The following is an 11,971-nucleotide window of genomic DNA, read 5'->3' as shown; positions in this document are numbered from 1 at the left end:
GCCAAGTTGACCACGTGACCAAGGAAGTGTACTTCTCTAATCCAGAAATCACACTTAGAGAATTTCGCGTAGAGCTGTTCCTTTCTCAGGAGCTCCAAGATAAGACGCAAGTGTTGTTCGTGTTCCTCCTTGCTCTTAGAATAGATCAAGATGTCATCGATAAACACAATGATGAAGACATCAAGTTACGGTTTGCACACTCGGTTCATAAGATTCATGAACACCACTGGTGCGTTGGTTAACCCGAAGGCATGACCAAAAACTCATAGTGGTCGCACCGCGTTCAGAAAGCTGTTTTGGCAACATCTTCCTCTCGGACTCTCATCTAATGATAGCCAGATCTTAGAACGATCTTCGAGTAGAAGCTTGACCCTTGCAGCTGGTCAAACAGATCGTCAATACGAGGAAGTGGATAACAATTCTTGATCGTCACCTTGTTGAGTACTACACATGCGGAAAAACCTGTCTTTCTTCTTCACGAATAGGACTAGGGCTCCCCACGACGAAGAACTAGGTCGGATAAAACCTCTATCCAACAGTTCTTGAAGTTGATTAGACAGTTCTTGCAACTCTCCCGGTGCAAGACGATAAGGGGCACGAGCAATCGGAGCTGCTCCCAGTATAAGTTCGATCTGGAATTCCACCTGCTGATGTGGAGGTAGTCCTGGAAGTTCCTCAGGAAAAACATCAGAAAAGTCACGAACAACTAGAATATCTTCGATCTTCTTCTCCTCAAGTTGATTGTCGGTAACGAGACCTAGAATAGCTGGATAACCCTTCTGTATGCACTTCTGGGCTTTCATAGCTGAAATGATGCCAACTGTAACACCATTCCAGTGACCCTGAACAGACAGAATATCTCCACTAGGGAGCGGAATGCGAACGATTTTCTCTTTACAAAGAATTTCAGCTCGGTGTTTGGACACCAGTCTATACCGATGACTACATCAAAGCTACCAAGCGTAAAAGGAAGGAGGTCAATGTCAAACACTTGACCTAGAAGATCAAGTTTGTTCCCAACATGAATATGGGTTGCTTCAATCGGTTGACCATCAGCCAACTCCACAGTGTGCCTAGTTTCAATACGTGTTGGGGTCGTTCCTAACAGTCTACTGAATTTCAAGGACACGTAACTCCAATCGGCACCAGAATCGAATAAAACAGAAGCGAAAAGATTGTTCACAGAAAATGTACCGGTCACTACGTTGTTATCATTCCTGGCGCCACCCGAGCCAATCGTGAGTGCTCTCCCGTGAGCACCGTTTCCACCGTTGTTGTTGTTTCCATTATTATTGGCGTTTTAGCTCAACTGCGGGCAATCCCTTTTGAGTGACCCTCACTTCCACACTTAAACAACCCTTTCGATTACCTACTGCTGCTGTGGATGTTGCCTCTGCTGCTGGTGTTGTTGTAGCTTTGGGAACGGAGCTCTGCAATCTTTCGCCAAATGGCCCACCTTCTCACATCTCTGACACATCCTAGTTCATTGCCCATGGTGATGGTAGTTGCACTTGTTGCACTTTGGTTGTTTGCCGGCGTACGAGCCCTGATTTTGATTAGAGCCATGGTTCTGATTAGTAGCAGGAGTCTGGTTGAAGTTGCGGTTGTTATTGTTGTTGCCAGCCCTCTTCTATTGTTGGATAGAGTTAGAGGCTTTGTCCGAGTCATTCCACTTGCGTTTTTTATCGGTAACAGGAGCAATCACAGCACCACGCTCTGCTAGTGTACCACATTCAACTTCTTGGTCAGTAATATTGTGAGCCAGACGAATGATCCGCGACAAGTTGTCGAGATTCGCGGAGGTAACCTTACTCTTGATCTGAGGCGCTAACCCATTGAGATATAACTTGATTTGCTTGTAGGGCGAGTTTGATAGGTTAGGGCACATCTTTGCCAGCTCTTGAGAATGCTTCGTGTAGGCTTCGATCTCCGATCCCACCATTTTCAGATTATAGTACTCGTTCTCTAGCTTTTGAATTTGATCATGGGGGTTGTACTCCTCCCGCATCAGCTCCTTGAAGTCATCCCATGGCATAGCATTTGCCATGCCAATCCCAACCATTTAGACTTGAGCGTTCTACCAAGTCAAGGCACCATCCTCCAATGTGCCTGAAGCAAACTTCACCCTGTCCCTGGCCAGACAGTTACACATCGCAAACGCTGATTTGGCTTTCTCAAACCAACGAAGGAGTCCCACCGCTCCTTTAGTCCCACTGAAAGATTGCGGATTACAATCCATAAACATCTTGAAGGTACAGACGGGCTGATTGTTCGGGTTCGGTTGTTGACCTGAAGGTAAAAGAACGTACGACACACGAATGTCAGTTTGAATACACGAATAAAGAACAAGAATCATCTTGTTGTAAATGTCGTACCAGCTTGCTAAGCAGCTAAAGCCTCTGCCACTCGTGTGTTAAGGAGGTCTGTCAACTCCGACTGAGTCATGACAATGTTGCCACGTCCACCGCCGCGTTCACCGTTTCGTCCATTCAACATTCTACATTCACAATATACCAACATGAGGAAAGTATGTAGCGCATATTAGTTCCATATCCAGTACAAGTAAACAAGAAAAGTGAAACGAATATAAACCAAACATTCAGTGTTTCGATAACTAGAGGTTCGGAAAAGAGAGGAAAGATCAAGATCGAGTAGAATAGTTGAGTCCCCAATTATGTCGGATTATGGGTCAGGATCCTCTCCACACGCTAGGCCTCACTAGGACTCACATGCACCCCAAATTATTATTACGTGTGCACCCATAATGATAATTTGATTTCCATGTTTACCCCAGTTCCTCCTACCTTGTGTTAAAAGATCCCCAGGTTTGGGTGTCTAAAGCGGATGTTGTCATAGCGATAAAGATCACAAAGGGTTAAGAAATAATTTCATACTAACAGCTCGTCAGGGTATAAGTAGGTAACACATGTAATCGTGCTATCAGGTTGTGCATGCAACTACATGCAATGCAATACATATGTGTATGTTAGGTATCTAGTGTATACGATATTAAAAGACGAACCTTGCAATCTGGAGTGTAGTGTCATGGTCGCTTCAGGAAGTGTATCGGTTATAGTCCGGTTTTACAAAAACTTTTTAAAACCTAGTTCACTATAACCAGTGGCTCTGATACCAAATTGTCACACCCCCAAACTACCACATGCGAGTTTCACCGCAAGGCGTGTGACGTACCAGGATCTATCAACTAATCATGTCGAACTAATAGTAAATAATAATAATAAACACAAACATCATGTACAACATGAAAAGTGTATTCCAAATTAAACGTTTTCAACACAAAAGTATTTATTCAGCGGAAGCATAAGTAATTGTTTCAAACAACGAAAACCATATTGTTTTAAAAGCATAACATTAAGTGTTCTCATCACGCAGCACGCCTCATGAAACTTCCAGCTCTTCAGACTGCAAGTTTCCGTTCTTTGATGTACCTAACAACCTGCAGGCATGCAGAAGAGTGTCAACATAAAAGTTGGCGAGTTCACAATTTTGTTCAACGTAAATCATGTAAATGTTTAGTTTTAAAGACATGTCAAGAACTAATAAACTCGGTACCGATACGATAGATTATGTTTGTTGTGCCCTCATCAATGTCGATCAGCATTGATCCAAATGTTTAAGGTCCTTAGTTCACGCGCGTCACCCAGCACGGTGTGAGGTTTGTCAAACCTAATAGCGCTATCAACTAATACCCCGTTGCCTCCAAGGCAACTGGCTCGATAATAAGTAGGGACTTACGTGATAGAGCTTGAGTTTATTAACTGACATTGAAATTAAACTACAAAATTTATTAAAAAGTATTCCTCCGAGGAATAATGGTTTGTCCCCCCGGGACGCATGCTTGTGAAAGAGTAGTGAACTCACCTTAGTTTGTTCAGTATGTGTTAACGTGCTTCTACGCATTAGTAAAGTGTTAGGTCCGTTACACACGACCTATTGTACAATAAGAGTAAGTATGTATGCATGTAGGGTTTTGCAATACCCTATGTGTCCAAACAACCAAGTGTTTAAATGTGATCAGATTAACAAGTTAACATACTGATGTGTGCAAAATGCAACATATAAATTACATCAAATGAGGCATAAAACTAGCATTTTTTTAGTACTAATGTTGGAAAAAGCGTGTTTCTTTCTTCCTTTTGAATTTACAGGACCAAACGAGCTTAAAAGAACAAAAGGAGCAAATAAGCAGCCCAAACCAACATAAATACAAAAAGAATGAATAAACGTGACATGCCCGACCCCTTAGCAGCATCCCCAAAGCAAAAAAAAGGAAACATACACTGACCACGGGGTTGTGCCCAGCTAGGCATGGGGCGTGATCAGGAGCCTACACAAAAGACAAACCTGTAGAAGCTTCCACGCCTACCACGGGGGCGTGCCTAGCTCAACACGGGGCATGGTCAACACAAAGATACGTAGAATCTTGATAGTTCAACAAAGAGTTCACCACGGGGCCGTGCCCAGGAGACACAGGGTCGTGTGGGGCCCTCTGTTGACACTTGCAATTAATGAAGGAAGAGAAGATGCAGGCCACGGGGCGTGCCCACCAGACATGGGGCCGTGGCTAGAGCTCTGTACTGGCTATAAATAGGGGTGCTTGGTTCACTTGAAAGGCATCTCTTGGCAAACCACTACTCCCCCACTTTGCCACCACTCCACCACCACTACAACACCAACACCCACCACCATCATCCATCATCCATCTTTAGAGTGTGTAGTAGTCTCGGGATCCAAGATTGATTGTAAGAGTTCTTGCCAATCAAAGGCCATGTTTGGTTAAGACTCTTACATCAGTTGGTGAAGACAAGCTTTTAATGCATTACTTTTGATTTTTAATCTTTCGGCACTTTTTATTTGGGTTTGTATTAATGACTTTAATAACTAGTTTCTTATGTTGAAGGTGAATTTTCTTTATCATTCCGTGGTGTCTTGAGGTTACTTTACTGTCTATATAAAGTAAATGATTGCATCATTCGTGTCTTTACGGTCTATATAATGGCGCATTGACTACCTGGTCGGGGGTTAGGGGAATGGTTTGGTAAAGTTCTTGTCTCGTTCAGTGTATAGATCCTGCGAGGACCTGGTTCAAGCTTACTAGGACCTCCTTCAATACCCACTGGTATTGGATTGCGGGGGTGCGAATAGCTTGAACCCCTCATATGTAAGCTACTATTAATACTTTAAACCGGTTTCTTGGGATTGTATCCTTGTTGAATCAAACCACTTAGCCGAGGGTAACGTCACCTTCTAAAGAGGGGCCTTCCAATTTTTGCATTAATAACTTACTTAATTGTCTTTCAATATTCCGACCCATTAGGATTGTATCCTTGCTGACTCAAACCACTGGGTTGAGGGTAACGTCACCTTCAAAAGAGGGGCCTACTACTATAACTAAGATAATCTCTTAAAAAGTCCGAAAGTGCGAAAATCTTCAAAGGATACATTAAAGACGAGTCGGGTCCAAGTGATTCTATCTTGTCTACCTGTTTTTATTTTATTTATCTTTGCATTTTTAGTTTTATTTTAATGTTTCAAAACTTTTATCCAAAATTTAGATTGATTAGACGTTGAGGATAAACCGGTACTAAAAGCTCTTGTGTCCTTGGACGACCTCGGTATCTTACCAACACTATACTACGCTCACGATGGGTGTACTTGCCCAAGTGTGTGTTTAGTGTTAGTATAATATCGTGTTTTATAAATTTAAAACTTGACTAATGCGTTAAATGGGCTCAAAATATTAGTAAAATCATATCACGCTTCGCACACACCAAGTTTTTGGCGCCGTTGCCGAGGACACAAGGATTTTTAAGAAAGTTTAAAATCAACGGCCTAATCTTTTTTTATTTATTTTATTACTTTTTTAGGATTTTTCTTAATTTTTTCAGTTTTTGCAGAACTCAGCAGGGGCCGTGCGCAGCCAGACACGGAGTCATGTCCATCATCGTTACTGGCAATCCTGTTTTAAGTCAGACAGTAGCTGACCACGGGGCCGTGCCCACTCGATACGCCCCCGTGTCCACTCCCTAGTTGCTGAAAACAGAACCGTAAGATCCCCGACAGTCGGTAAATTCTGACAAAAATATGAGTGATATTGATTATTTTTACTTTCGCTCCTCCTATGGTGAGTGGTGTCAAATATGTGGTGGATTCCATCAAGATTTAGAATGTTTCTTTCTAAATTGCGAACTTCACTATTTAGACCCATCGTTTTCCTGTAATCACCTTAAGATGGGCGAAAGTAAAAATGATCACTATCTCTCGCCCGAATGCCCTCAACCATCTCTTTCAACCGACATAACCTCCGAAGAATTATGTCGACTCGAAGAAGTAATTCTCCTAAAATTAAAAGAAATAGAGCTTGAGATGAAACTGAGGTATTCATCACAAGACAACGATCAAGGAGAATTGTTGAGGTCACATTCGGATTCTACCAACATCGACGACACCAAAAGTACCTCAACCTCTTGTGAAAACATGAGCGATAGTCGTCCCTATGTCGATTGTGCCATGAAGGACTCTCCATTGGCCCCCACCGATGCGCTCATAGACCTGAGCGATTCGACATATACCTTCTTTAACAAGAGCCCGGATAAGGGGCACCGGTATTTAGTTTAGGTTTTACCCTTTCCAATAACTTCTTGCATTCTTATTTAAATCAAGAGCAATTAAAGTACCTTAGGCACTTCGGTGTTGTTCCCTCCAGTAAGGAACCGCCTGATCCGAATAAAAACCTTAAAATAAGACGCTGCTTCATAAACACTCTAGCCACGGGGCCATGCTCAGGTCAACACGCCCCATGGCCACCTCAATTTTGACCACGGGGTCGTGTCCAGGCCAACACGCCCCGTGCTCATAATACGGACAAAATGTGTCAGAACCTTGTCTGACCACAGGGCCGTGTCCAGCCGACACGGGGCCGTGGTCAGTGTGCTATCGTTTTCTATAAAGTCAGCCTTGTTCCTGCACATTGGATCCATTCCAAAGACAAAGATTTGCTGGGATCTTCATACATACCTTAAAAGGTATATTCCAAAGAAGGTTTCTTACCAACCATCTTGTCTTTGCCACTTTTTTCACTTACCTTCTTCTCCAAAACACTCCAACCTCCATTAAAGCTTGAAACATTCATAACTTCAAGCTTTATTATAGTATTTGCAAGGTTTTTAACCAAGGAATCTTATTAAACATAAGTTTTAAAACACTGTTTTAAGTTATTTATATTCAGAAATGTTTCAAATTACAGAAAAATAATTTAAAACAATTATATTCCTTGGTTCAAAAACCTGCAGAGGTGTGACCACGGGGCTGTGCCCAGCGGGCACTGGGCCGTGGCCGAAGTATCAGTTTTCATCCTTTTTGAAATTTTCACCTTGTTTCTCAGAATGTCGAGCCAAAACAGTGGAACATCTTCAGCTCATTCGAGAAACAATCGAAGGGGGAGAAGACCATCGATGGAAACCTCCTTGGTCAACTATGTGTATGCCTTACGAGAAGCCATTGATGAGATGACATCCGTGGAAGAAGCCCTCATTGACCGTATTAATCATTTGACGGTGGGATTGGAGAATTGCCTCCAAGAAGTCAACCTTTTGCACCAAAGGTTGAATATTCTTGCAATGCCTCCCATGGTGCCAATCGTCACGCAAGGAGGTTGGAATCTCGTGTCGGAAATCATTATCCCAACCGGATGGGATGACGTTCCTCCGGGACGTCCTCCAAACGGAGTTCCGGTAATCCTTGCACCTCCTCCACAAGATGTTGTGGAAAATGAGCCCGCCTTCTTTCTCCCTAGGGAGATTGAGGAATGGCTCAACGACATTGGAGGGGCATCCTCCAGTTTGGAGTTCTAAAAGCCCTTAGACACCGGAAAATCATTTCCGGGTTTTTATCATCCTTATCATGGAAACATCTAGGGTAGAACTTCATCGTGATTTAAATTTCCTGCATTCTATGACCTATCTATCTTAGGACTTTTGTAGTTTTACATTTTTAGGACTTTTTTTTTAAATAAAGTAATATCATTCCACACAAAAAAGGGCAATTACAAAGCAATGGCAGGTAGTCGGGCAACAAGTTGCGCCGCTACCCCCTTTTGAATAGAAAAACCAATTCTACTAAATACAAAGTTTGAAACCTTTAGCGACGAAGAATTACTATTAACGACTTTTTGAACCCGATTCAAAAGTCGCACAGCGTCAGGAGCGAGAAAATGGAAAATGCCATCTTCTAGGAACTATGTATCTTGCACTCTTAATGAAGGATGGTTTAAGTTATTATGTGGTGTTTGGATATAATGTAATGGTTTAACAACGAGGGAAGATGGAAAATGCCAAAGGGACATTAAAACCACACCCCATGCACGAAAACAGAGCCTTCCGTCAATTTTTCCAGCATTACAGCATGTGTAGCACAGGGCCGTGGTCAGCTCAACACGCCCCGTGCCAAGGCTCTCAGAAAAAAGTCCCAGTTCAGGTAAATGGCGACGGGCCGTGCTCGCTGAACACGCCCGGTGGCTAGCCTTCTGTTAAAATATGATACTGGCGATCTGACCACGGGGCCATGGCCAGACCACACGGGGTCGTGGCCAGACGCCCAGTAACATAAAAACTTGTTTTTAACACACTTTTTACGCATTCGAATCAATCTAAAATCTTATTTTTGGGACACATTGAGGACTATGTGTAATTTAAGTGTGTGTGTGTGGGGGGGGGGTGGATGCTAAAACCTTAAATCTTGCAAGTCCTGATAATAAGCCTTACACAAAACTCTATTTGAACCGCTAATCACCCCAAATTTTTTCAAAATTTTTCATTTTTTTATTTGTCTTGGTTTAATTCGGGAATAACAAGTTTAATTCATGACAAATCTAATTAAAATTTGATTATATATACTTGATCACATTATAAACTCATTCCCATAACAAGTGAGTTTTGAGCCTTTATTGAACATACATGCATATTTCTTTAAACTAAATGCTCATTTTTCGTTTCTTGTGTGAATAGCCGCTTGGTTCTTACGACTCTAGAACTTGCCAAGACGATACATTCCCGGTCCTTACCAACTTGAACCCAAGTAAGTAAATGATGGAGGCATTAGGACTAACCCATTTTCCTTTCAAAACCATTATTTTTCATTTTTTTTATCACTTACCCAAAATCCCCCTAGTTAACCCCTTTGAGCCTAAACCTTTTCGTTTCAAAACCCACAAAACAAACACCCATTACCCACCAAAACCTTTTTTTTCTTTTTAAACCCATTTGTTTTAGTAAAAAGCTCGGTTATCTTGTGACATGAAAAAAAATTGAAAGTCTTGCAATAAAAAAACAAGTTCCTCAAAGAAATCTTGTTTGAATATGCTTAGTTTGAATAAAAGTCACAAAAACAAAAAGTTTTACGACAACCGACGCTTTTTACGCTTTTCTCCATTTTACTAATCACTAACCAAAAACCACCTACCTTTAGCCCAATCCTAACTCTTCCCCAAGTCCTCTTGATATTTACAAAGGTTTATAGTTAAAAAGGAGGAGGATTGATCGCTTGGCAAGCATATGGTAGAAGTAAGTTCCATGCCGGTCTCGAGTGTTTCACAAAAATACATCTTTGGCCGAGTGTTGAGCGATCTCCCGTGAGGTATGTGAACTTGTATATAAATGGAATTTTAAAGAGACATGTTATGCCTAAATAAATAATTTTTCTTATAAATTGTTCTAAATAAATCATGACGAATAGGATTGTAAATATAATAAAAATAAAACTCAATAAAGATCTTGGATTCCCGACACTCGAGATAAGCCTAAAACTTCTCCTCTACCTCTTCCATTTGGGTGTGTAAGCCACATATTAAAGAGTTTTACTTGAGGACAAGCAAAGATTCAAGTGTGGGGGTATTTGATGTGTGCAAAATGCAACATATAAATTACATCAAATGAGGCATAAAACTAACCCTTTTTAGTACTAATGTTGGAACAAGCGTGTTTCTTTCTTCCTTTTGAATTTACAGGACCAAACGAGCTTAAAAGAACAAAAGGAGCAAATAAGCAGCCAAAACCAACATAAATACAAAAAGAAGGGGAATAAACGTAACATGCCTGACCCCTCGGCAGCATCTCTAAAGCAAAAACAAGGAAACAGAGACTGACCAAGGGGTCGTGCCCAGCTGGGCATGGGGCGTGGTCAGGAGCCTGCACAAAAGACAAACCTGTAGAAGCTTCCACGCCCACCACGGGGGCGTGCCCAGCTCAACACGGGGTGTGGTCAACGCAAAGATACGCAGAATCTTGATAGTACAGCAAAGAGTTCACCACGGGGTCGTGCCCAGGAGACACGAGGTCGTGTGGGGCCCTCTGCTAGTACTTGCAATTAATGAAGGAAGAGAAGATGCTGGCCACGGGGCGTGCCCACCAGACACGGGGCCGTGGCCAGAGCTCTGTACTGACTATAAATAGGGGTGCTTGGTTCACTTGAAAGGCATCCCTTGGCAAACCACTACTCTCCCACTTTGCCACCCCACCACCACCACTACAACACCAACACCCACCACCATCATCCATCATCCATCTTTATAGTGTGTAGTAGTCTCGGGATCCAAGAATGATTGTAAGAGTTCTTGCCAATCAAAGGCCATGTTTGGTTAAGCCTCTTACATCACTTGGTGAAGACAAGTTTTTAATGTATTACTTTTGATTTTTAATCTTTCGGCACTTTTTATTTGGGTTTGTATTAATGACTTTAATAACTAGTTTCTTATGTTGAAGGTGAATTTTCTTTATCATTTCGTGGTGTCTTAAGGTTGCTTTACTGTCTATATACAGTAAATGATTGCATCATTCGTGTCTTTACGGTCTATATAAAGGCGCGTTGACTACCTGGTCGGGGGTTAGGGGAATGGTTTGGTAAAGTTCTTGTCTCGTTCAGTGTATAGATCCTGCAAGGACCTGGTTCAAGCTTACTAGGACCTCCTTCAATACCCACTGGTATTGGATGGTGGGGGTGCGAATAGCTTGAACCCCTCATATGTAAACTACTATTAATACTTTAAACTGGCTTCTTGGGATTGTATCCTTGTTGACTCAAACCACTTAGCCGAGGGTAACGTCACCTTCTAAAGAGGGGCCTTCCACTTTTCGCATTAATAACTTACTTAATTGTCTTTCAATATTCCGACCCTTTAGGATTGTATACTTGCTGACTCAAACCACTGGGTTGAGGGTAACGTCACCTTCAAAAGAGGGGCCTACTACTATAACTAAGATAATCTCTTCAAAAGTCCGAAAGTGCGAAAATCATCAAAGGTTACATTAAAGACGAGTCGGATCCAAGTGATTCTATCTTGTCTACCTGTTTTTATTTTATTTATCTTTGCATTTTTAGTTTTATTTTAATGTTTCAAAACTTTCTCCAAAATTTAGATTGATTAGACGTTGAGGATAAACCGGTACTAAAAGCTCTTGTGTCCTTGGACGACCTCGGTATCTTACCAACACTATACTACGCTCACGATGGGTGCACTTGCCCAAGTGTGTCTTTAGTGTTAGTATAATATCGTGTTTTATAAATTTAAAACTTGACTAATGCATAAAATGGGCTCAAAATATTAATAAAATCATATCACGCTTCGCACACACCACATACAATACATACAGTGGGTTCTCTAGTTGGTGACATGCAGTGTGTTTTTGAGAAACTCGGACTTATACATGTTAATAACTCGGATACACATAGTGTATCAATAAACTCCTAATAGATATTATAAACTCTGAGGAATTATCATCACATATCATCAGAAATATCATCACGTGTAAACTCGAATCCTATGTACATTCAGACTCACCTGTAAACTCGGCCCATGTATTCACACATGCATAAATTCGGAAATTATATATGTAAACTCGGACTATGTATACACCCATGCATAAACTCGGAACACTATACTTGTAAACTCGGACCA

This window comes from Helianthus annuus, chromosome 3 (genome assembly GCF_002127325.2).
Source record: "Helianthus annuus cultivar XRQ/B chromosome 3, HanXRQr2.0-SUNRISE, whole genome shotgun sequence".
Lineage (NCBI taxonomy): Eukaryota > Viridiplantae > Streptophyta > Magnoliopsida > Asterales > Asteraceae > Helianthus > Helianthus annuus.
Note: the sequence above shows the minus strand (reverse complement) of the source record.